Raw genomic sequence first — 10,041 nt, forward strand, 5'->3', positions numbered from 1 at the left:
AGCCACTAGCATCCAGGTAGTGAGGGCTTGCCAAAAGTAGCTCACGGAAGTTACTTATAGCCAACAGCCCGCCTCCCATGTGAAATGTATGTGCCATTTTGAATATCAGAGTCTCTCTCTTTTTTTTCTTTTATTTTGAGATGTAGTGTCTCTCTGTTGCCCAGGCTGGAGTGCAATGGTGTGATCTCGGCTCATTGCAACCTCCACCTCCTGGGTTCAAGGGATTCTCCTGCCTCAGCCTCCTGAGTAGCTGGAATTACAGGCATGCACCACCATGCCTGGCTAATTTTTGTATTTTTAGAGATGTGGTTTTGCCATGTTGGCCAGGCTGGTCTCGAACTCCTGACCTCAAGTGATCCACCCACCTCAGCCTCCCAAAGTGTTGGCATTACAGGTGTGAACCACTGTGCCCCGCCTCACTTGAGTAGTTTTATTTATTTTATTTATTTATTTATTTTTTTTTTGAGACGGAGTCTCGCTCTGTCGCCCGGGCTGGAGTGCAGTGGTCGGATCTCAGCTCACTGCAAGCTCCGCCTCCCGGGTTTACGCCATTCTCCTGCCTCAGCCTCCCAAGTAACTGGGACTACAGGCGCCCGCCATCTCGCCCGGCTAGTTTTTTTTGTATTTTTTAGTAGAGACGGGGTTTCACCGTGTTCGCCAGGATGGTCTCGATCTTCTGACCTCGTGATCCACCCGTCTCGGCCTCCCAAAGTGCTGGGATTACAGGCTTGAGCCACCGCGCCCGGCCTTGAGTAGTTTTAAAAAAATAAGTTCCACATATTGATGCATACAGATCTTAATTATGGCCAAAGCAAAGAGACTTGGAGACTAGAAATAGCATATTTTAATGCATAAGAACACTGATCCTTATTACGTTGTGTGTGTGTGTGTGTGTATCTATATGAGTATCTTTAGTTATCATCCTTTTAAAAAATTAGTAACCATTGATCTATTAATTCTGTAGTTTACTTTCAGTTCAGATTAGCTTCTTTTTTAGTTCATTTCATCAGGGGTGAGAGTAGATGAATAGCAACAAAGGAAAAAAAACTCATTTTCTCTGACATATCATATCTCTCTAAAGACACATTCTTACTTGATGGCAAAATTAATGTCTTTCTATATTTATTAACAACAATAAAATTAATAGTTTATATTTATTGGGTGACTTCTATATTTCTAGCAATCATGTTCAACATGGTGTATGCCTTATTTTATTTGAGCTTCACAAATTTTTTGAAGTCAATGTGATTGATTATATTTTCACATATTACAAAGATAGAAAAGTTAAGGAACACACCCAAGTTCATACAGATAATAAAAATGGATCCAATGCAATCTTATTTCAGAAACCATGTTCTTAACCATTATGTGGTTATTCCATTTGATATGGTTTAACTCTGTGTCCCCACTTAAATCACTCCTTGAATTGTAATAATTTCCACGTGTCAAGGATGGGACCAGGTGGGAGGTGATTGGATCACGGGGGCGGTTTCCCCCATGCTGTTCTCATGATAATGAGGGAGTCTCACAAGATCTGAGAGTTTTACGAGCATCTGGCATTTCCCCTGCTTGCGCTCACTCCATCCTGCCACCCTGTGAAGAAGTTGCCTGCTTTTCCTTTGCTTCTGCCACGATTGTAAGTTTCCTGAGGCCTCCTCAGCAATGCTGAACTGTGAGTCAATTAAGCCTCTTCCCTTTATAAATTACCCAGTTGTGGGTATTTTTTCATAGCATTATGAGAACAGACTTATACATCATTACATGGGGATAACAAGATTACATTTTTTAAGTGCTGAAAATATTATGAATTCACGTTTTCTTCAGATCAAAATTATATTTCCCTAAACCGTCCAGAAAAATCTCTAAAATAGATATCACAACCTTTTTATTCTTACAATAGCTTGTGGGGAACCATGTTTGTTTATGTTCAGAGTCCGAATTAGCATAATTTCGGAGACAAGTGCATCGTGTGGGGAGTCAAAAGATCACAGCTTCTCTGTTGTTCATTCTTATCTCCTCTTGTCTTGAGTTCCTTCTCTTGCAATGTCAGAGGTTAGACATGATGACCTCTAGTATTTCTCTGAGTCTTTCTAAGAACTATTCCACACTTCCATAAATAAGACCTGAGACTTGGAGATGATCCAGAACTGCCTTCTGACCTGTTTGAATCAACACTCACAGGATACCCTAAAAAACGATTATAAGAGTAAGATTAGACCGGACATGGTGGCTCATGCCTGTAATCCCAGCACTTTGGGAGGCCAAGGAGGGAGGATTGCTTGAATGCAGGAGTGTGAGACCAGCCTGGGCAACATAGTGAGACTTGTCTCTACAAAAAATAAAAAATTAGCCGGACGTGATGGTGTTTGCCTATAATTCTAGCTACTTGGGAGGCTGAGGCAGGAAGATCGCTTGAGCCCAGGAGTTTGAGGTTACAATGAACTATGATTGTGCTACTGCACTCCAGCCTGGGTGACAGAAAGAGACCCTATCTCAAAAACAAACAAACAAAAAACAAAAACAAAAACAAAAACAAAACACAGAGAGATTGAAAGATTTTCTAATTCCACAAATCACAATTTTTTAACAATTGATGAAATTCATAAAAGCCACTAATATTCGCCCCCTTCTGTTAAAAAAAGTTATTTCTATATACAATGACCAACAAAGTTGGAAGCAAACAAATTAACTCCCCAGAATCTATTATGATTTGTGCATTATGTTAGATATGGGGAAAATATTCTAATTCTTAAAATCATTCTGAAAGTAAAGAATGATTCTAACAGTGAAAGATTTGTAACTGAAGCAATACAGTAGATGCCTTTGAAAATTGGACTGCAACATATGCTAAAAATGTGTGCACTCAGGAAAATTACATAGGACACATGAAAGAATATGCCACTTCTACAAAAAACAAATAGCACCCAGCTAGTGAGGGCTTCCCAAAAGTAACTCATGGAAGTTAGTTATAGCCAATAGCCTGCCTCCCACATGAAATGTATGTGCCATTTTGAATATCAGTCTCTTAACTGAATCTCATTTTTGTCCTGAGGGCTGTTCTTCCTTCTGACATGTTCTCACAATGGAAAAATGAAGAAGAAAGGGGAAAATGCGGTGTGAAGAGTAAGAGAGTTACAGAAAGGAATTGTATGTCAATCGGTGCTGACATAACGAAGTGCCTGCTCCAATGGCCCCTTTCTCCTGTTCACAACTCAGCAATTAGCCTAAGAACACTGCATAATACTGTTTGAGGGGAAAAAGATTTTAAAAAGCAAAAGCCCATGTTCTAAGAAATATGATAACTCAAATTATATTTTTGTTTTTAAAAACTCAGGTAATAGGTCCGGTGCAGTGGTTCACCTGTAATCTCACACTTTGGGAGACTGAGGCAAGCTGATCACTTGAGCCCAGGAATTCAAGACCAGCCTGGGCAATACAGTGAGACCCTGTCTGTACAAAAAATCAAAAAAAATAACCAGGACCTGGTGTGGTGGCTCACGCCTGTAGTCCCAGCACTTTGGGAGGCCCAGGTGGGCAGATCACTTGAGGTCAGGAGTTTGAGACCAGCCTGGCCAATATGGTGAAACCCCATCTCTACCAAAAATATAAAAAATTAGCCAGGTGTGGTGGCTTGTACTTGTAATCCCAGCTGTTCTGGAGGCTGAGGCAGGAGACTGCAGTGAGCCGAGATTGTGCCACTGCACTCCAGCCTGGGCAACAGAGTGGGACTCCATCTCAAAAAAATAAATAAATAAATAACCGGGCATGGTGGCATACACCTGTAGTCCCAGATACTTGGGAGACGGGGTGGAAAGATCACTTGAGCCTGGGAGTTCAATGCTGCAGTAAGCTGTGATTGTACCACTGCACTCCAGCCTGGACAACAAAGCAAGACCCTGTCTCAAAACAAAACAACAACAGCAGCAGCAAAGCTCAGGTAATAAATTTGAATTGTCCTATAATCAATTAAGGATTATGGTCTAGTAGTGTTTCTTTTGGATGCATTCTTCTTTTCTTCCCCTAAACACTGAAAACAAAATTTAAAAAATGAAAAACAGTGTTGAAGATCTCAGTTTTGCAACGTGACTGGCATGGTTAGAGGTGGTGCTAGTTCCCAGGATTGTGATACCCAGAATGAACTAAATTTAACTTTGTGCCTCGCCTTCTTTAAAATGTGAACTCCCACAGCCCATCTTTCAGCAGGATTGTAGCAGAAAGTGCTGGAGGACACACACAGCAGAACAACCCTCCGTTTACTGCCTCAGAACATAAATGAGGCCAGGACGAGAGAGCAAGCACTGAATTTGGCCTAGAGAATGAAGGGGGATGGAATAATATTTTTATTCTACGTGGAGGCAGAAGTAAGCAGTAGACAATCTGGGCTCTGAATCAAATAGGTGAGAGGATAGTTAGAGGAAATTTCCAAGATCAATATTTAATTAAGGAAAATAAAAGTATTGCAGTGGAGAAACATTTTTTATATCAATTTGGTCTGACGGTTCTAGACTTATCTCAAATAATGAAGGTTCAGGGTGAGTTAATTCTACTCAAATTTGCAGGAAACCCAAATTAGATTCAGCAGGGATGAGCAGTTAACATTTCCTGATAAGAGTCACTAACTGAGTCTAGGTACTGGCGTTTCCTTGAATCGTCCTCTAAATTGTCTGTCTTAGATTAATTTGTTAGTGATTTTGTTATAGTGAATAAGCCTTCTAATCTATATCTTAGCCACATGTAGGAGAATCCTAGCTTTTTTTTTTTTTTTCTTTTGAGATGGAGTCTCACTCTGTCGCCCAGGTTGGAGTGCAGTGGCACGATCTCAGCTCACTATAGCCTCCGCCTCCTGAGTTCAAGCGATTCTCCCACCTTAGCCTCCCAAATAGCTGGGATTACAGGCACCCACCACCACACTCAGCTACTTTTTGTATTTTCAGTAGAGATAGGGTTTCACCATGCTGACCAGGCTGACCTCAAACTCCTGACCTCAAGTGATCCGCCCGCCTGGGTCTCCCAAAGTGTTGGGATTACAGGCGTGAGCCACCCTGCACCAGCTTCTAGCTACATTATAAGACAGCTTAGGCAACACAATTCACCTGAGACTTCGACTACCTTTCAGGTTGGTCAGCAAATGGAGGCAGTGACTTGAACAGCATTAATCTCACAAACACAAACCTAAAAGCGACACCACAGACTAAATGTGCAAATCCCACAACAGAGATGACTGATAGCTGATTACATACAGATCATTGCATTTGTTTCCTAATGACATTAAAACAAATTACCACAAATGTAGTGGCTTAAAACCACACAAATGAATTATTTTACAATAGGCAGAGCTGCTGTATTCCTTCTGGATGCTGTAGGGAGGAATCCAGGTCCTTTCCTTTTCTAGCTTCTACAGGCTGCCCACATTGCTTGGCCAGTGGCTCTTTCCTCCAGCCTCAAAGCCATCAGCATAGCTTCTACCTCTCTGGTCACAGGGCCTACTCCCCTTCTTAGAGGACCCTTGTGATTCTATGGGACCTACCTGGATAATCCAGGATACTCTTCCCATCTCAAAATCCCTTCTTGATCACATCTGTAAATTACACTTTGCCATGTAAAGTAATATATTCACAAGTTCCAGAGATTAGGAAAAGGACATCTTTGGGAGCTATTATTCAACCTACAACAACTGTCAAAATGTGAATCAGAATATAAAGCAGTTTTATTACAATGCTCATTCACAGCGAATAAGGTAAAAGAAATTATAATTCCCAGATACTTTAATGAAGCCTTGATTAAATTAAGGGGAAAGAAAAGGTACTAGACAAAGATTTCTAAAAGCAAACCTGTAAGGAAAAATGGAAAGGTGTCGAAATAATAGACTGAGAATGCCAGGTACTAGGTTAGTCATTACTATGTGCTTAGAGAGGTAAGGGAGAAAGAGAATGAATGAAGATATTTAGACTTTATTTGCCATAAAAAATAAGTTAAATCTACATTTAGTCTGCCCCTTATCATCCTAAAACAGAATATCTTAGTCCATTTACCAAAAAAGGGAAGGGAAATCTCCCTTAATATGTCAATTTTGGGTGTTTTTTTTTACATTTATATTATTTTTATTAGTTATGCTGTAAGGACTATTGACCTTAGAACCCTTTCATCTTATGAAAAACACTGTTTGCGAAAATATTCATTTTAGAGAATTGTTTATTCACTTAAAGTTGCGAACAATGTTTGCTTAGGAGGTTGAATTTACTCACTAGCCTGGTGATCATTATTGACTATGACTTCATTGATACTGTTGTAATCAATTCAGCCAGTTAAAAAAATAGAAGTTCAGTCACATAAGTTAAGAAGGCTATTTACTCATAGCCTTCTTACTTGGAAAACTTTATTTACAAATCAATACTAGTTGATTTTTTAAATTGTCATTTTTAAAACACAACAAAAAAATCTTCCCATTCTCTGTAGCACAATATGTTTGTCTTCTGATCCTTCTGACTCTTCTCAATAGACTGCATTTGTGCCTTGCATGTGGATGTCCAATTCTCCCAGCATTTCTTTTTTGTTATAGGTTTGAAATTTTCATAATTATAATTGAAAAAATTTAAACTGTGCTTATGACCATTCAAAAATATACATTTGAAAAGAAACAAAAATATACATTTGAAATTATATTTTAAGAATCTAATGGCACTTCACTTCTTTCATTGCCACATGTGATACTGAAATTTCTGTGATAATGCAAATGGTTTCAAATCCATACAAACTTTGTAAATGTTAAGTATGTCAAAGCAATATGGAAGCTTTGATTTGCAACATGGATTTTAGAGCAATGACACTTCTGCAAACCTAAAGCCTACTAATAGTGCACATCATCTGTTATAAATGGAGAGAAGTCCCAAAGCATAGGATCTTTCAAAAGTCCTGCTGCAGTTTTAAGTTTTAGTAATTTCGGAAGAATAAATCCTTCAAAATTTAAAAAGTGAAATGTAATGATTTAAATATATTACAATCAGGACATTTTGAGAAAGTTTCAATAATACTTTTTTATTGTAGTAAAAAATATGTAACATAAACTTTACCATCTTAACCATTTCTAAATGTATAGTTCAGTAGTGTTAAATATATTAGCATTGCTGTGCAACCAATCTCCAGAACTTTTTCATCTTACAAAACTGAAACTCTGTATCCATTGCAGTGGACTGATATTTGTATCTCCCCAGAATTTATAGGTAGAAATCCCCCAATGTGAAGTATTAGGGGGCAGGGTCTTTGGAAGAGAATTTGAGAGGTGATAAGGGTGAAGCCCTCATGAATGAGATTAGGCCTTATAAAAGAGACCCCCAGAGAGCTCTCTAGCCCTCTTTCCCCTTATGAGGTTACAAAAAAAGTCAACAATCTGCAACCTACAAGATAGCCCCCACTAGAACCTGAACATGTTGGCATCCTGATCTCAGACTTCCAGCCTCTCTGTGAAATACATTTCTCTTGCTTATACACCACTTAGTCTATGATGTTTTGTTGTAGCAGTCCAAACGAAGACACCATTAAATAATAACTCCCCATTTACCTCTCCCCTCAGCCCCTGGTAACCACCATTCTACTTTCTAAATATTTGACTACCTTAGTTACTTCATATACGTGGAATCATACAGTATTTGTCTTTGTGACTGGCTTATTTCACTTTGCATTGTGTCCTCAAAGTTCATTCATGTTGTTGCATGCGTCAGAATTTTTTTCCTTCTGAAAGCTGAGTCATATGCCCTTGTGTGTATATGCCACAGTTGCTGATGCACTCATCTGTTGATGGACACTGGGTTTCTTCCACCCCTTGGCTATTGTGAATAATCCTGCTATGAACACGGATGTACAAATAACTCTTCGAGACCTATTTTCAATTCTCTCAGATATATGTGTAGAAGTGGAATTGCTGGATCATACAGTAGTTCTATTATTAGTTTTTTGAGAACCACTGTGTTTTCTATAGCAGTAGCCCTATTTTACATTCCCACCAATGGTGCAAAGAGTTCCACTTTCTCCATATCAGTGCCAGCACTTGTTCTTTTCTTTTCTTTCCTTTTTTTGATAATAGCCATCCAAATGGGTGTGCGGCGATATCTCATTGTGGTTTTTCTTTGCATTTCTGTAATGATTATTTCATAGACTTAGCCAAATAATACATTTTTAATTTAATCTTTAGTGATGTCAGTGTCTGCCATCTTTAGAGGGATTACAATGTTTTAAAAATTAATTTTTCAAATATCTCAAAACTAAGTACAGATAAATTTAAATAGTCTTCTTCATTTTGTAAGTTTGTAAGCTCATTTTGTATGTTCACAGCATCTGTACTACTGAAGATATTAAAGCTTAAAACTGAACTAAGACTTTTGGGACACCATGTATGTAAAATCGGAGATTCAAGTTTGCTGGAACCATACCTGGCCTGAGTCCCCACTGAGCCACTGAGTTTCAAGCACTGCCCCAAAACAGTCACACCTGGAACTACTAGACTTGCTTTTGGACACAGGGAATGTAACTCCTACAATTCATCCCTGAGCTCCTTGCCCATGATGGGCAGTGTCAGCCTCTGAAGCTGTCCTGCAGTACATGTCCCGATGGCAGAACACCTCTTGGACACCATCAAGGTATCAAAGAGGAGGGGTGGGTGCCCGTGTTGCTAATTTTGCTCATTGTTTTAGAGGTGCATGGATATCCCCTTAAAATCCTCTCCCTTCAGGCATCCTCAAGGCAAGCAGCTGCCCATATCTGGAGTTCACCACAATGGGGAGGTCAACACCCTCAGAGCCTGCTTAGTCACCACTGAGCTGCAGAGGTCTAGTTGCATTAGATACCTGAGTCTTCTTTCTTTGGCTGTGATTATTAATTAGCTCTTAAAAATCTGTTTGTATGGCTGAGCGTGGTGGCTCACACCTGTAATCCCAGCACTTTGGGAGGCCAAGGCGGGCAGATCATGAGGTCAGGAGTTTGAGACCAGCCTGGCTAGCATGGTGAAACCCCATCTCTTATAAAAATACAGAGAAATTAATTAGCCGGGACTTGTGGCGCGTGCCTGTAATCCCAGTTTCTTGGGAGGCTGAGGCAGGAGAATTGCTTGAACACGGGAGGCAGAGGTTGCAGTGAGCCGAGATCACACCATTATACTCTAGCTCTGGGTGACAGAACAAGACTCCATCTGAGGGGCGGGTGGGGGGTGGGCAGGGAGGATCTGTTTGTATTATCAGCCTAATTGTTCTCTTTTGAGCTAGCAAAATTTTTACAGCTTCAAATTTCTCAAAACTTTTAAAGAAGTATTCAGAATACTTCCAGCAACTCCTTGGCTTTTGATCTCAGCAGAGACTGCATTAGCTGGCAGTGTTCTCTAAAGGCTAATGAATACAAACCCAAAGAAGTAAAGTCACAACAAGACTTTGAATTTACCCTGGAGTTCCTTTATGCCAATGGGCCCAAATCTGTAAAATGTCACTTGCTAGTTCTTCTAAATCATTTGAATACCCTGAGTGGTACATAAATAATTGAGTACTGGCTTTTAATTAAGGCTCTGTAGTGAAAGCTGCTTTATGCAAAATTAAATGCTTTTTAATAGCTAATTTAGAGACCACTTTTTAACACTGGAAGTACCATACCAGGAAACTTAGCACATTGCTAATTTGATCTGGCAGTGTTCCTAGATTACATGTAGGATTCAGTTCCGTTTTATAAATAAATGTTCCTTACACACAGCTCCGAATTTTATTTCAGTATTACCAATACTTCTCACAGAAGAAAGATATCAAGTGAAAAAACTTAGATCACACAATATTTCATAATCGTATGAAAATTAATATAGCCTGTGAACACTTGAGAGCTTAAAAAAACCAGGTTTCATATCCTTATCTAAGCTGTATAGATATCAAAGGTAACTAGGTGTTATGGGTTCAATTGCATCACCTTCCAAATTTATATGTTGGTGTTGTAATCCCCAATACCTTAGAATGTGAACTTATTTGAAACTACAAACATTGTAGATGTAATTAGTTAAGATGACGGCATAAT

Source organism: Papio anubis, chromosome 4 (assembly GCF_008728515.1).
Source record: "Papio anubis isolate 15944 chromosome 4, Panubis1.0, whole genome shotgun sequence".
NCBI classification, from domain to species: domain Eukaryota; kingdom Metazoa; phylum Chordata; class Mammalia; order Primates; family Cercopithecidae; genus Papio; species Papio anubis.